The sequence below is a fragment of the Notolabrus celidotus genome, chromosome 13 (genome assembly GCF_009762535.1).
Source record: "Notolabrus celidotus isolate fNotCel1 chromosome 13, fNotCel1.pri, whole genome shotgun sequence".
NCBI lineage: Eukaryota > Metazoa > Chordata > Actinopteri > Labriformes > Labridae > Notolabrus > Notolabrus celidotus.
In genome coordinates, this window is record NC_048284.1 from 687,273 (window position 1) to 700,405 (window position 13,133).

Genomic DNA, 13,133 nt, shown 5'->3' on the forward strand with positions numbered 1-13,133 from the left:
CAAGCAGGTCCATGAAATGTGCAAGCATACGTCCTTTAGACAGCCATCTGATCTCGGTGTGTAACACCAAATCTCCATAGTGAGTGTCAAACTCCTCACACAGCAGTTTAAAATTTAAGTGGTTTCTTGCACGGGCCCTTATATAATTAACCACTTCGATTACATTTGCCATCACTTCATTCAGACATTTGAACTTAGCAAACAAGGCTTGTTGATGAACAATACAATGGTATGAGAAAATACCCTCAGCAGCAGCCCCGCCGTTTTTCAGCGTTTCTTTCAGCAAGGCCACGGCTCCGTTCCTCTTACCAAGCATCGCCGGTGCGCCATCTGTTGTGAATGCTGTGATTTTTTCTGGTCCAATGTTAAACTTTTCTAATGTTTCCAGCACAGCGTTTTTTATTTCAATACCCGTTGTTCCATTTTCCAGTGAAACCATGTCAAGCAGTTCTTCTGTAATGTCAAACTTACTGTTGATTGCTCGGATAAAGATGAGTAATTGTGGCGTGTCATTGATATCCAAGCTTTCATCCATTGCAAGGCTGACAAACTCAGCGGATGACAGTTTTTCCTTAAGAGTATGTGCAATGTTCTCTGAAATGTCTGATGCCCTCCTAGCTACAGTAGAATCCGACAGTTGAATTTTTTTTGCCTCTCGTTCCAGGTCTTTTTTCTCAGGAAACAACGTTGAACAAGCCAGCAGTATGCAATCCTTCACCATTTCTCCATCAGTATATGGCTTCATCTTTTTCATCAGTTCATGTGTGATTTTGTAGGATGCCTCTGTCGCTCTCTCACTCGTATTAGTGTGGAAAAAGTTTTTTTGAGCAGTTCGGTTCTGTTTGAGTCTGGCCAGCTTTTCCGCCCTCAGCTCTCCACCTTCCGGAAAGTCGGTACTGAAAATCGGGTGTTTTGTGTCGTGATGGCGCTGCAAATTGGACCTTTTAAATTGTGAAATGATGTTGTCACAAAGCAGGCAGATGCATTTTCCCGAACCGGTGGAGACGAAGAAAAACTCGAGTTCCCAGTCCTCTTTAAATGTTCGATATTCCTCTTCATATTTTCGTTTCTTGTATTCCTTTGCCATTTTTGCATAGAGCTGTAAGCTAGTTTTCCAAGTGTGACGGAGCAATTATCTCGCGCACCAGCAATCGAGCGGGAAACCTGAAATAATTTGTGATTGGTTGTTCAGAGGGATGGGGGGGGGGGGGCTTAATGACTGAAGTGTGTCATGACTGATGTGTGACTTGTGAGCGATAATGAAATGCTGATGAATTCTGCTGACAATGTTTTTCTTTTTCGTTTTTTAAAGATTTTTTTTAGATTTTTCTTTTTTAAGTGGACTTAAAAGAGCCGCAACTAGTCTTAAAGGAGCCGCATGCGGCTCGCGAGCCGCGGGTTGAGTATCGCTGGTCTAAGAGGTCCCCAAAACATGTCTTTAAAGTTTATGCTCAAAAAAACACTTTGAAATCAGATTTTGGTCTGCCTGAAAAACCCTCTTCTTCATTCCTCATCAGAACACTCTGTTTTCTCTCTGACCACGCCCCCTCAGGAAGTGGATGTGCCTCAGCTGTCCAGCACGTTGATCTAATGTTTACATGTTGGCTGAATATACACGGCTGCTCAGAGATCGCGTTACTTCAACCCTCTGAATCTGATCCAGAATCTGATCCTGACGGAGAGGCGCCTGCAGCAGGACCTTTCTGAACCATTGGTCACAGATTTAGTGTTTCTTGTTGTTTTATTTGTCAGCATGTCGACGTGTGTCTTGGTACACAGCTACAGCTACAGCTACAGCTACAGCTATGAACATATAGCTATGTGGCTATGCTAATTAGCGCTAGCACTTATCCATGACAAATAAAAATCATCCACTATATCTTCAAATCTGCAGACGTGAGGAGTCAAAGCGACCTTTGTGTTTATTAAGACAGCCTACAACTAGCATGCCTCCCTCCTAAGCTCCTTGTTAGCACACATGTGTGCAGGGAATGAAAAACGGAGGAGGGGTTGAGTTGTATTTTATACAGTCTATGGGCTGAACAAGCTCCGAGCTCTGACTTCCTGTTACAGACCGGATATTGTTGTTACGTAACAAAAACACTGAAAACTGAAACGGCTCGTTTCACACACATTTACAGAAAGGTGGAGAAATCAGAACAGGGGCAGAATGGATTCTTTTCATTCTCGGGGGGTTTGTAGACAGGGACACAGATTTCAGGTAGAGAACCATTAAAAAGTCAATTTTGCATGATATGTCACCTTTAAAGGTTGAAGGAGGGTAAAAAATGTGCTTCATGCGACACATAAAGGGTTAAATCCTTTCCCACTTCGGCACCGCCTCCCAGATACGTCTTTGAGACCGGTCTGTAGGCCAGTGTTTCCCAAACTGTGGGACGCGCAAAGGTACGACAGGGGGGACCCAGACATGTATCCCTCACAACCAAAGCATTGGTGGAAACTTCTCCACAGCTCGTTTAGATCACACTGCTCAGGGGAAATGATGAATATGAAATGTCCAAACGTTGACTCTTTCAAAATGAGACTAGAAGAAGAAAACTCACAAACTGAGCAGCACTAAACGTCCTGAGAAACGAAGCTTCAGAGACCTCTGAGAGAAATTCAACTCCTAATATGAGAACATTATGTTGTTCTATTCACGCTGCAGGCTGTTACAGCTCACAGGATTACAGTTTAGATGAATCACAACCTCTGAAACAAACATGGAGACAAGATTCAGACAAAATGAAACTGTGAGTCAAAACTTTATTAAACATTTAATCATCTCTTTCTGTAATCTATTCCCTTTAAAACGACATATTCTGATCAGATTATAAAAGAGGGATTATTAATGAAAGGAAGAGGACTGATTTTATTTTGAAGGGGCATTCCTCCTTCTCCTGGTTCTTACACTTTTAAAAAACACTATAATTACGGATCCATGAAGTCTAAACTCTTTTAAAGCCTCTGAAAACCTGTTTTTACTCTCCATCATCATCTCACATTAATAACCAAACATGCAACAGATCAAGTGAAGTTCTGTCAGGAGACCAAACGCCTCCCTCTGAGTTATTCATGAAGACGATGATCAGACGTCAGACGGAGCGTCAGGAAGTGTTGAATCTCTGCGACACTTCAGACGGGTGAGAGGAGCCACCGTGAACCAGCGTCTCAGAGAGAGGAGAGTTTGTACGTGTGCAGAGAACATGAGTCTCATGAGAGAGTCAGAGCCAGGGACACGCTCTCAGGAGGAGGAGGTCAAGGTGTCTCTAACATCAGACTTCCACCAGATCTGTGTCCGGTCTATCTCTCAGTACTGATGCATTTTCAGGAGACATACCTCGACCATGAAGGAACATCTCTGAGACTGTAGAGCAGGTTGATCAGGTGATGATGTCACTTCTCTCCTGTTAGTGTGAATGAATCTCACGTTGTTGATCTTAATGTGGATTTAAAAACAAAGACTTGATCTGACCTCAGACACACTCAGGCTGAAGAAAGCCTCCTCCTCTTCCTCCTCGGACGGTATGGGAGATGTGAGCGAGTCTCCTGATAGGCCGTGTGTTTATCTGGTTACCTAGCAACATCTGTGTGGAGGAGGCACCAAAAACAGATCTGCTGTAAATTAAAGAATAAGTCTCAGTGTCAGAGCGCTCTGAACGTCTCTGACTCTGAACGTCTCCGGCTCTGAACGTCTCCGACTCTGAACGTCTCCGACTCTGAACGTCTCCGACTCTGAACGTCTCCCACTCTGAACGTCTCCGGCTCTGAACGTCTCCGACTCTGAACGTCTCCGACTCTGAACGTCTCCGACTCTGAACGTCTCCGGCTCTGAACGTCTCCGACTCTGAACGTCTCCGGCTCTGAACGTCTCCGACTCTGAACGTCTCCGACTCTGAACGTCTCCGACTCTGAACGTCTCCCACTCTGAACGTCTCCGGCTCTGAACGTCTCCGACTCTGAACGTCTCCGACTCTGAACGTCTCCGGCTCTGAACGTCTCCGGCTCTGAACGTCTCCGACTCTGAACGTCTCCGACTCTGAACGTCTCCGACTCTGAACGTCTCCGACTCTGAACGTCTCCGACTCTGAACGTCTCCCACTCTGAACGTCTCCCACTCTGAACGTCTCCCACTCTGAACGTCTCCGACTCTGAACGTCTCAGACACTGAGAGCTGATCAGGTTTTTATTTCAGTGACTCTCACTTTAACTCTTCCTGTCCCTTTAAAGTTACTAACCATAGACCTTTCTGGAGTCCCTGAGCTCCCTTGTCTCGTAGGTTCCTCTGGATCTCTGCTGTAGATTCCTTTTTTGGGGTCTGTTATTCATCCTTTCCTTCTTTCTTTCCGTTTTCCTTTCAATCCTTCTTTCTTTCTTTTTTCATTTCATTCCTTCTTCCTTTTTTCTTTCTTTTTTCTGTTTCTCTCTTTTGTTCTTTCTTTCTTTCTTTCCTTTCATTCCTTTGTACTTCCCATGTTTCTTCATCCTTTATGTCTCCTTTTCTCACCCCATCCTTTCCTTCTGTCATTCCTTCACCATTTATTCTCCTCTTTTTCTTTCTTCTGGTCTCCCTCTCTTCTCTCTTTTCTTAGACCTTTCTGGAGTCCCTGAGCTCCCTTGTCTCGTAGGTTCCTCTGGATCTCTGCTGTAGATTCCTTTTTTGGGGTCTGTTTCATTCCTTTGTACTTCCCATGTTTCCTCATCCTTTCTGTCTCCTTTTCTCCTCCCCTCCTTTCCTTCTGTCATTCCTTCACCCTTTATTCTCCTCTTTTTCTTTCTTCTGGTCTTCCTCTCTTCTCTCTTTTCTTAGACCTTTCTGGAGTCCCTGAGCTCCCTTGTCTCGTAGGTTCCTCTGGATCTCTGCTGCTGTGGACGTGGTCCAGACTCCAGCTGCTACAACTACTACTATCCGTCTCCCCACTATCATCTCTCTCTCTCTTCATCTCCCTCTATCCCTCTCTCCAACACGGTCTCAGCAGATGTGTGTCTAACATGAGTCTGGTCCTGCTGGAGGTTTCTGCCTGTTAAAGGAAGTTTGTCCTTGCCACTGTAACTTGCTAAATGCTGCAAAGTGCTCTGCTCATGGTGGATTAAGATGAGATCAGACTGAGTCCTGACTGGAAGAGGGGACTGGATCTGATCCGGTCTTGATGTTGGGTCTTTGTTAATAATAGAACATAGAGTCCGGTCTAGACCGGCTCTGTTTGGAAAGAGTCTTCCATGCCTGTTTTGTAATATAAAGACACGAGTTGAACAGAGGGAACGGTTCTCATGCTCTTGTTTTAAGTTTTAGGAGAGGTTAATTTCCTGAGAGGGAAATAAGATTTGTTTTCTGTGTCTTAAACTTTTATTCCGTTCTCTCTCCACGGTGATTCCTCGTCTGAAGGCGCCCTGAGGACTTGCAGAGTCGTTGTCGAAGATGACTTTAACATCAAACCACTCAAAGAAAAGCTGGTTACAGAGTCTCAAAGTCTCAAACTGATCCCTTTAACTAAATCTGAACACCCTACCCTCTCCTCCTCTTTGGATCTATGAGTAAACTTTTCCCCGACATGCAGGCGGAGGTTCCACACAGCGCTAATTAGCTTCCTGGTTACCCCTCGCTAGCTCAGCAATGATTGCTAAGCATATTGTACGGTGAGCTGTGAGGCTCACAGCAGCCTGACTGCTGGGTTTGAGGTGTAATTAAGAGCCGAACACAAAGAAACACCCGTGGAGTCATTGACTGTCACACACAAACACACACAATAATTACAGATTTAGCATGCAGGAAGCTAACGTAGGATTTAATTAAAACTACAGTTTTCTCTCCTGTTTACAAACCAGACCGGCTCACAGAGACTCCCACAGCACCGAGTTCAGGCTGTGAGGATCTCTTCCTCTGTGCTCTGATTTAAAGGAGAGAAAACAGACTGAAGATGATGAGGAAGAGGATGAGACGACTTCAAGCTTCATCTCACCGTGATGTGTTCAGGGACGCGATGAGTCCAAACAGACGTACAGTCAGCGTGTGTAATGCCACCGTCATACATATTCATGTGAACATTAACATGCAGTGAGAAACTCACACACCCAGGCTATTAGACACAGACTGCTGCACCGTCACCACACATATGGACACACACACACACACACACACACACACACACACACACACACGAAATTAGCCCTACAGATACCCAAACACAGATTTGTGAGGAGCTGACAGTCCAGGCCGACACTCTGACGCTCGATCAACAACAAGAAGGAGGTGAAACTGAGAGGATTATACTGCATGTGTGTGTATTCAAAATGTTTTGTGTGTTTTATTCACACGAATAACTCGCTCATCTCGTGTAATAGGGGCGTCTGTGCAGTGTTGACAACTTCGTGACTTTCAAAAAAGCGCCTAGTGACAAACCTAGTGACTTTCTCTGGTGTTATTGGAGACTTTTGGAGACTATGAAATGAAAGCATGTATCATTCTAAATGAGCAGCGGGTGCTGCAGTGGCCCCCTCCCCCGTCCCGAATCACTCACCGAGTCACGCAGCAGTCCCCTGTACCTGCAGTCAGAGCAGAGGTGTTAACCCCTCTGTGTCTGGACTGTGAATGCATCACGCATGTACGAAGACACCGCTGGCCGATCCATTTAGATAGTTAATGTAGATTGTTTACAATAAATATCTTGAAAATGATATTGTTGAAAAATTTAATGTTTTACTTTGATTTTTTTTAGGCTCCTAAGTGTATTTATAAACATATTTAGGGTGGTTTTTTTAACCTCTTTTTGTCTCTCCCTCGCGTCTATTACAATTCAGATTATGCAAATTAGGCGATGATGTCATCTAGCGACTTCTAGGACAGCCAATGGGGCGGCTGTGGCTCAGTGGGTAGAGTCGGTCGTCTATCAATCAGAAGGTTGGCGGTTCGATCCCAGCTCCTGCAGTCACATGCCGAAGTGTCCTTGAGCAAGACACTGAACCCCGAATTGCTCCCTCTGTTGTTCAGAGGTGTGTGAATGTGAACAAATGAGAACAACTAACACTGATGGTCCCTCACTACATAGCAGCCTCTACCATCAGTGAGTGAATGGGTATGAATGGGTGAATGTGACGAGTAGTGTAAAAGCGCTTTGAGTGGTCAGAAAGACTAGAAAAGCTCTATTTAAGTACAAGTCCATTTACCATTTACACTCCAGTACCAAAAGACGAGAGGCCGGAGATGCTAATTGGAGCAGATCAAACTTTCCTCAGAGTTTGCTCCTTTTTCCTCCTGTCCCGATAAAGAAAATAAAACAGGAGGTGTCGTAGAGTTCGGGGTTGTTGCACACAGATCAGATCAATGTTTCCTTCATTTTCCACATGCACGAACCCCTTCCGGTCAGTTCTTCACATCATACCTCCCTAAAAGATCTTGATGCTGATTGGCCATTACGGCACGAAGGATTTGCTGAAGATCAGATTTTACAACTCTCACGAATGAAGCAAGTAGCGCTATTACTGTTGCGTAATCACGTCATCAATTAATCATTTGTCAAATTATGAACAGAGACCCAACACCAAGACAGGATCAGACTCAGTCTGATCTCATCTTAATCCACCATGAGTATTACACCTCACAGTATTTAGCAAGTTACAGTGGCAAGGAAAGACTTCCTTTTAACAGGCAGAAACCTTGAGCAGGACCAGACTCATGTTAGCAGACATCATGCCTCGACCGAGTTGGGTCTTGAAAGAGGGACAGAGGGGAGTAAGAGAGAGAGGGAGAAAGGTGATAGGGATGAGACGAGTAGTAGAGGCTGTTGCCACTGGAGTCCAGCACGTCCGCAGCAGGAGGACGTCTACGGCAGCTCAGAGGAACCTACGAGACAAGGGAGCTCAGGGACTCCTGAGCTCATCCGTGCATATGACTCCTTCTATTCCTGCAATTTGCATTGCCCAACAATAACTTGTCGGTAATAATTCATATTTGGGCTTTTTAAAAAACTTTATTGATAGGACAGCTGGAGAGAGACAGGAAACATGGGGAGCAGAGAGCGGGGGGAAGACATGCAGCATGTGGTCATGTCCAGGAGTCGAACTGGCGACCTCTGGGATGAGGACTATAGCCTCTGTATTTAGGCATGCTTAGACCGCTAGGCCATTGGTGCCCCCAAATGCGCTTCTACGTTGACTTTACACGTAATCCACTCACACAAACAAATATTAGTTTCTATTTGTGAAACTCCACAAGCAGAATCTTCTCCTCTGTAAGACTCTCTCTTGTTATTTTGTCTGACTTATCCGTCTGTGATAGATTAAGACTGTCTGTTAAACATTCTATCCTGTATAATAAATGTTCAGAGTCGCCGTGATGTCCTGTTTTGAAGCCGATCGTCGGCGGGTGCCATATTGGAAATGCTGAACTCAACCTAGCTGTGGAGCTAGTGTGAGGTAAAGAGGCGGGCCTTAAGCCTCCTCGCTAACAGCTACAGTGTTCCCGCCTGTCAATCAAGTCAGCCACGCCCTTATTTGGGCAAAACTTGCAAGTTTAATATCTTAAAAAAAGGTGACAAGTTATAATAAATTCCCCCCGTACAGTGTGTGCTGATAGAGAAATGAGCTCTTCAGACCTGAACTGTTTTTTGAACCAGGCTGTAAACATGTTTATTCCTGCTGTACAGATCGTCCCTTTGAATGGGTGTGTATGTGGTTTCCTGTGTTTCTGCAGCCAGCCTCGAGTGGACACTCAAGGAACTGCAGTTTTTATCATGGGCTTCATATTTTAAGGTATTTGAAGTATTATTTAAAACATGTATTTGATTTTGCACGACACATTCATGTCCAATAACTGTGACTCCTCTCGTTAATAAATCCTGCTCTCATTGAAAACCTGACGCTGGTTTAATATTAAATCTGGTGTCCTGGGAGTGAACCTGCTGCCTCGAGCGACTCTGAACTTATACGACTTCACTCTGCGGTCCCTGGAGGAACTCAGAAGTCCCTGAAACTTGCAGGTCAGAGGTGGAGATAAAGTTTCTCAGGTGGACACAAACCCCGAGCTGCCTTTCTCCTGCTGCTCCTCACAGCCGGTTAAATCCACATCCTAATGATTTCCTCCACATTTCAAAGCCCGACGTGAACTTCAAAAGTCTCTTTGCTTTCCCCTCTCTCCCAGCTGCGGTCCGGTCTGCTGCGGGGCCGGGGATTGACCTATGCAGGAGGGCAGAGGTTTAGCCCGGATTTCAGAGTTCAGACGCTCATCAAAAGAGGAGAGGCCGGCCTGTCGGGCCGGACGCAGACGCTGCCTCCTCGGCTGAGACGCCGGCTGAATACTGAGCGGGTTCCTCCTCCAGTCAGCGGGCTGAGAGCGTCTGTGAACATGTTTTACAAATCGTTCTGTGCATATGGTGGAGACCTGGAACCTGAATTAAACATTACAGAGTTTATGGCCCCTTTTATGATGACTTAAGAGCAAACCTTCAGCTAAACGTCCGTTACTCATGTTTTTATGGACAGAAGAAGAAACTCCAGCTGAGTGTTGAAGGGATGGATGATTCTTTCTGTGGGATTTAAGACAAGATAAATACATCTTTCTTTTTCTCTACACATGATCGTTCATGTTTAAACTACGACACCAAAGGAACACTTATTTTTGAGTGCAGTGCAGTCATGAGAAGAGGGCCGAGGGAACGATGTGTTCCTGGAAAACTGAAGAGATGCATGACGCTTTGTACTGAAAATACCTGAGAGATAAACTCTCCTGTCAAACCGAGGATGCATCAGTATTTAGGAGTGTGTGTGCTCGTCTTCTCCTGAGCTTAGACCCGACAAAGTGAAGGCAGAAGTCCAGCTCATGTCCCTGACGTTGTTGTGGATCAGACTGTGACTGTGTGCAGAGATCTCATCATACAGGGCAGGTAGAGTCTGCAGAGGAGACTCAGGATACTGGTCCAGATATGAGCTGCTAAAATCCTCGGTCCCTTCCTGGAGGACGTTGGACCTCGCTGTTTAATTGGTGCTGATGCTAGCTGCGGCTAATGCTAGCTTCATACTCCAAAATTAATCTTCGTTGTTATGACGACTTTTGTTGTGACTTTAAAGATTTGTTGATTTTACAAGTTGAAATCTCTTCATCATATAAAACAGTGAAAACATCCACACCGGTGACGCCATTTTAATTATTATAATCATTGTTCCATCTTATTTATTTACTTATATATTTAATTCTTGCATTTATCTGATTTTTTTTTTCACTTTAACTGGTTTTGAATTTTTCTCTCTACCCTTATTTATTCTATTGTATTGATTTTATTTTATTAATTGTATTAATTTAATTAAATTGATTTATTTTATTTGAATAATTGTATTATTTTATTGTATTATTTTATTGTGCTTATTTTATTTTATTAATTGTATTAATTTAATTTAATTTATATTTGTATTATTCTTATTAATTTAATTGTGTTTATCTTTTTGTATTAATTTATTTTTATTCCATTAATTGTATTAATTTGATTGTATTTTATTTATTGTATTGTGTTGATTTTATTTGATTTTATTAATTTAGTTTTATTTTAAAGTATTTTTTTATAATTATGTTTTATTATTTTTCCATCTCTCTGTTCTCTTGTGAAGCTCTTCAGGCTGCATGCTCGTCTGTCTGAAAGGTGCTTTATAAATAAAGTTGAGTCATGTTTACTCTTGTCCACTTGTTGTTCCTGCGCTCGTTCTTCTTCTCTAAGTGTAATGACATGTCGTGTATCGCCACCTACTGTGCAGGAATGTGAATGCCGTTAAGAAGTCAACAGAAGCCCTGATATCATGCTTCAATAAACAGGTCTGAATATCTTGGGTTCATTGCACCAGATTCAAGCCCACTGAAGTGTGACTCGCTACATACAGTGAAGCTGAGACTCAGAAACAGACGCAGGTAGTTGGCGTCCATCAGGGAAATCTTGGCTCAGGTCATCAGACTGGGCTCAGGTAGCTGGAAGCAGCAGGTGACAGGAGGAGGAGGAGGATGTCTGCACCTTCTTCTCAGGTTATTAAAACAGACATGATGGTGTTCTGTTTCCAAATGCATCAAGAAGAAGTAATAAACACCGTCTCACCGGTGTGGAAACGTCTTTGGCTTCAATCCTGACACCTGCATGTCGAAGAGTCTGCCTGCGAGGTCTGCAGAGGACAACCGGAGGGAAAGTGACGAGGCGAGGACCTGAAATATCTCTGAGTTCTCTAAAGGTCAGACATTAAAAATATCAGAGGCGTTTCACTGCTTCCTGTCGGGTCCATGTGAATCTTTTTATAGTCCTGCAGTCTCCTCATCATGCCGAGGACGTCTGCACGATGATCCGGGTTAACTAGAGGGAAAGAAAGTTTCAGATTCTTGTTTTCCAACAGGCTCCCTCTGAGCCTGGGAGGATAACTGTCTGCGTTACCGGGTCCTGACAGCAGCCGGGTCCTCCAGGAGCGGCTCAGACGTGACAGTCCTTCAGTCATTAGGATCAGCAGCACAGCCTCGCTCTGATTGTCTGCAGGTTCCCGTCTGCTGACTGTACACAGGGCCGCTCTCTGCAGCAGATATCAGCGGGTATTTGTGTCAATCATCCCCCGCCGAGATCACCCCCGCCCCCCCGATGAAGACTGGCCTTCATGGCTGGAGCGCTGTGACAGGATCAATACGAGTCAACAGCGCCCGGTGGTCCAGATTGATGCTCTACAGGTAAACAAGACGCTGTCAGGAACATCTATGAATCATGAGGATGACTCGGGGATTCTCTGCACTCACTGCAGGCTCTTTGACGTGGACGAGTCGAGCTCTGGGAGGAAGCTTTCGGTGCATGTGTGATGAAAACACAAGGACTGAAAGCTCAAATGTTCTGCAGTGTTCATCACGATATCACTGACACTTTAATTACTGAGTTTCCTTTCTTTTTTTTAAGTTTTGTTTTGTGTCTCAACCCGTGAAGGATCCCTGAGCTCCAGACAAAGAGACGCACCGCCGAAAACACTCATCACACCTTTACAAACGACCCGAGCAAACACAGTCTGACAAAAACCAAGATTTAAAGAGAGGAAACAAAGAAACACAGAGATCGTCTCAGGTAGAATCACCGTGAACAATCAACATCCTTCACAGTCTAGAAAACTTAAATATTAAACTCCCCTTAAAGAGCTCAAAGTTTAGTTTGAGGCTCCAAACTCTTTGGCCAACGCTTGTTGGACTTCCCTTCAATCAATCTTCCACTTTGCAGCATTTAGCAAGTTACAGTGGCAAGGACAAACTTCCTTTAACAGGCAGAAACCTCCAGCAGGACCAGACTCATGTTAGACACACATCTGCTGAGACCGTGTTGGAGAGAGGGATAGAGGGAGATCCCCCTCTATCCCTCTCTATCCCTCTCTCCAACACAGTCTCAGCAGTCTAACATGAGTCTGGTTCTGCTTGAGGGTTCTGCCTTTTAAAGGAAGTTTGTCTTTGCGTTCCTTTTTTATAAAGCTTATAGTTAGAGCTGGATCAGGCTTGGACCAGGTCTTAGTTATGCTGCTATAGGCTTAGACTGACACACTGGGATCCTGTCTTTCCCTCTCTCTCCTCTCTCTGCCTGTCTCTCACTTTAACTCTTCCTGTCCCATTAAAGTTACTAACCATAGACCTTTCTGGAGTCCCTGAGCTCCCTTGTCTCGTAGGTTCCTCTGGATCTCTGCTGGAGATTCCTTTATTGGGGTCTGTTATTCATCCTTTCTTTCTTTCTTTCTTTCTTTCTTTCTTTCTTTCTTTCTTTCTGTCTTTTTTCATTCCTTCTTTCTTTCCTTTTTCCTTTCATTCTATCCTTCTTAATTTATGTGCTTTTTTCTTTTCTTTCTTGCTTTCTTTCCTTCTTTCTTTCTTTCTTTCTTTCTTTCTTTCTTTCTTTCTTTCTTTCTTTGTTCTTTCCATGTTTCTTCATCCTTTATGTCTCCTTTTCTTATCCCCTCCTTTCCTTCTGTCATTCCTTCACCATTTCTTCTCCTCTTTTTCTTTCTTCTGGTCTCCCTCTCTTCTCTCTTTTCATAGACCTTTCTGGAGTCCCTGAGCTCCCTTGTCTCGTAGGTTCCTCTGGATCTCTGCTGCTGTGGACGTGGTCCAGACTCCAGCTGCTACAACTACTACTATCCGTCTCCCCACTATC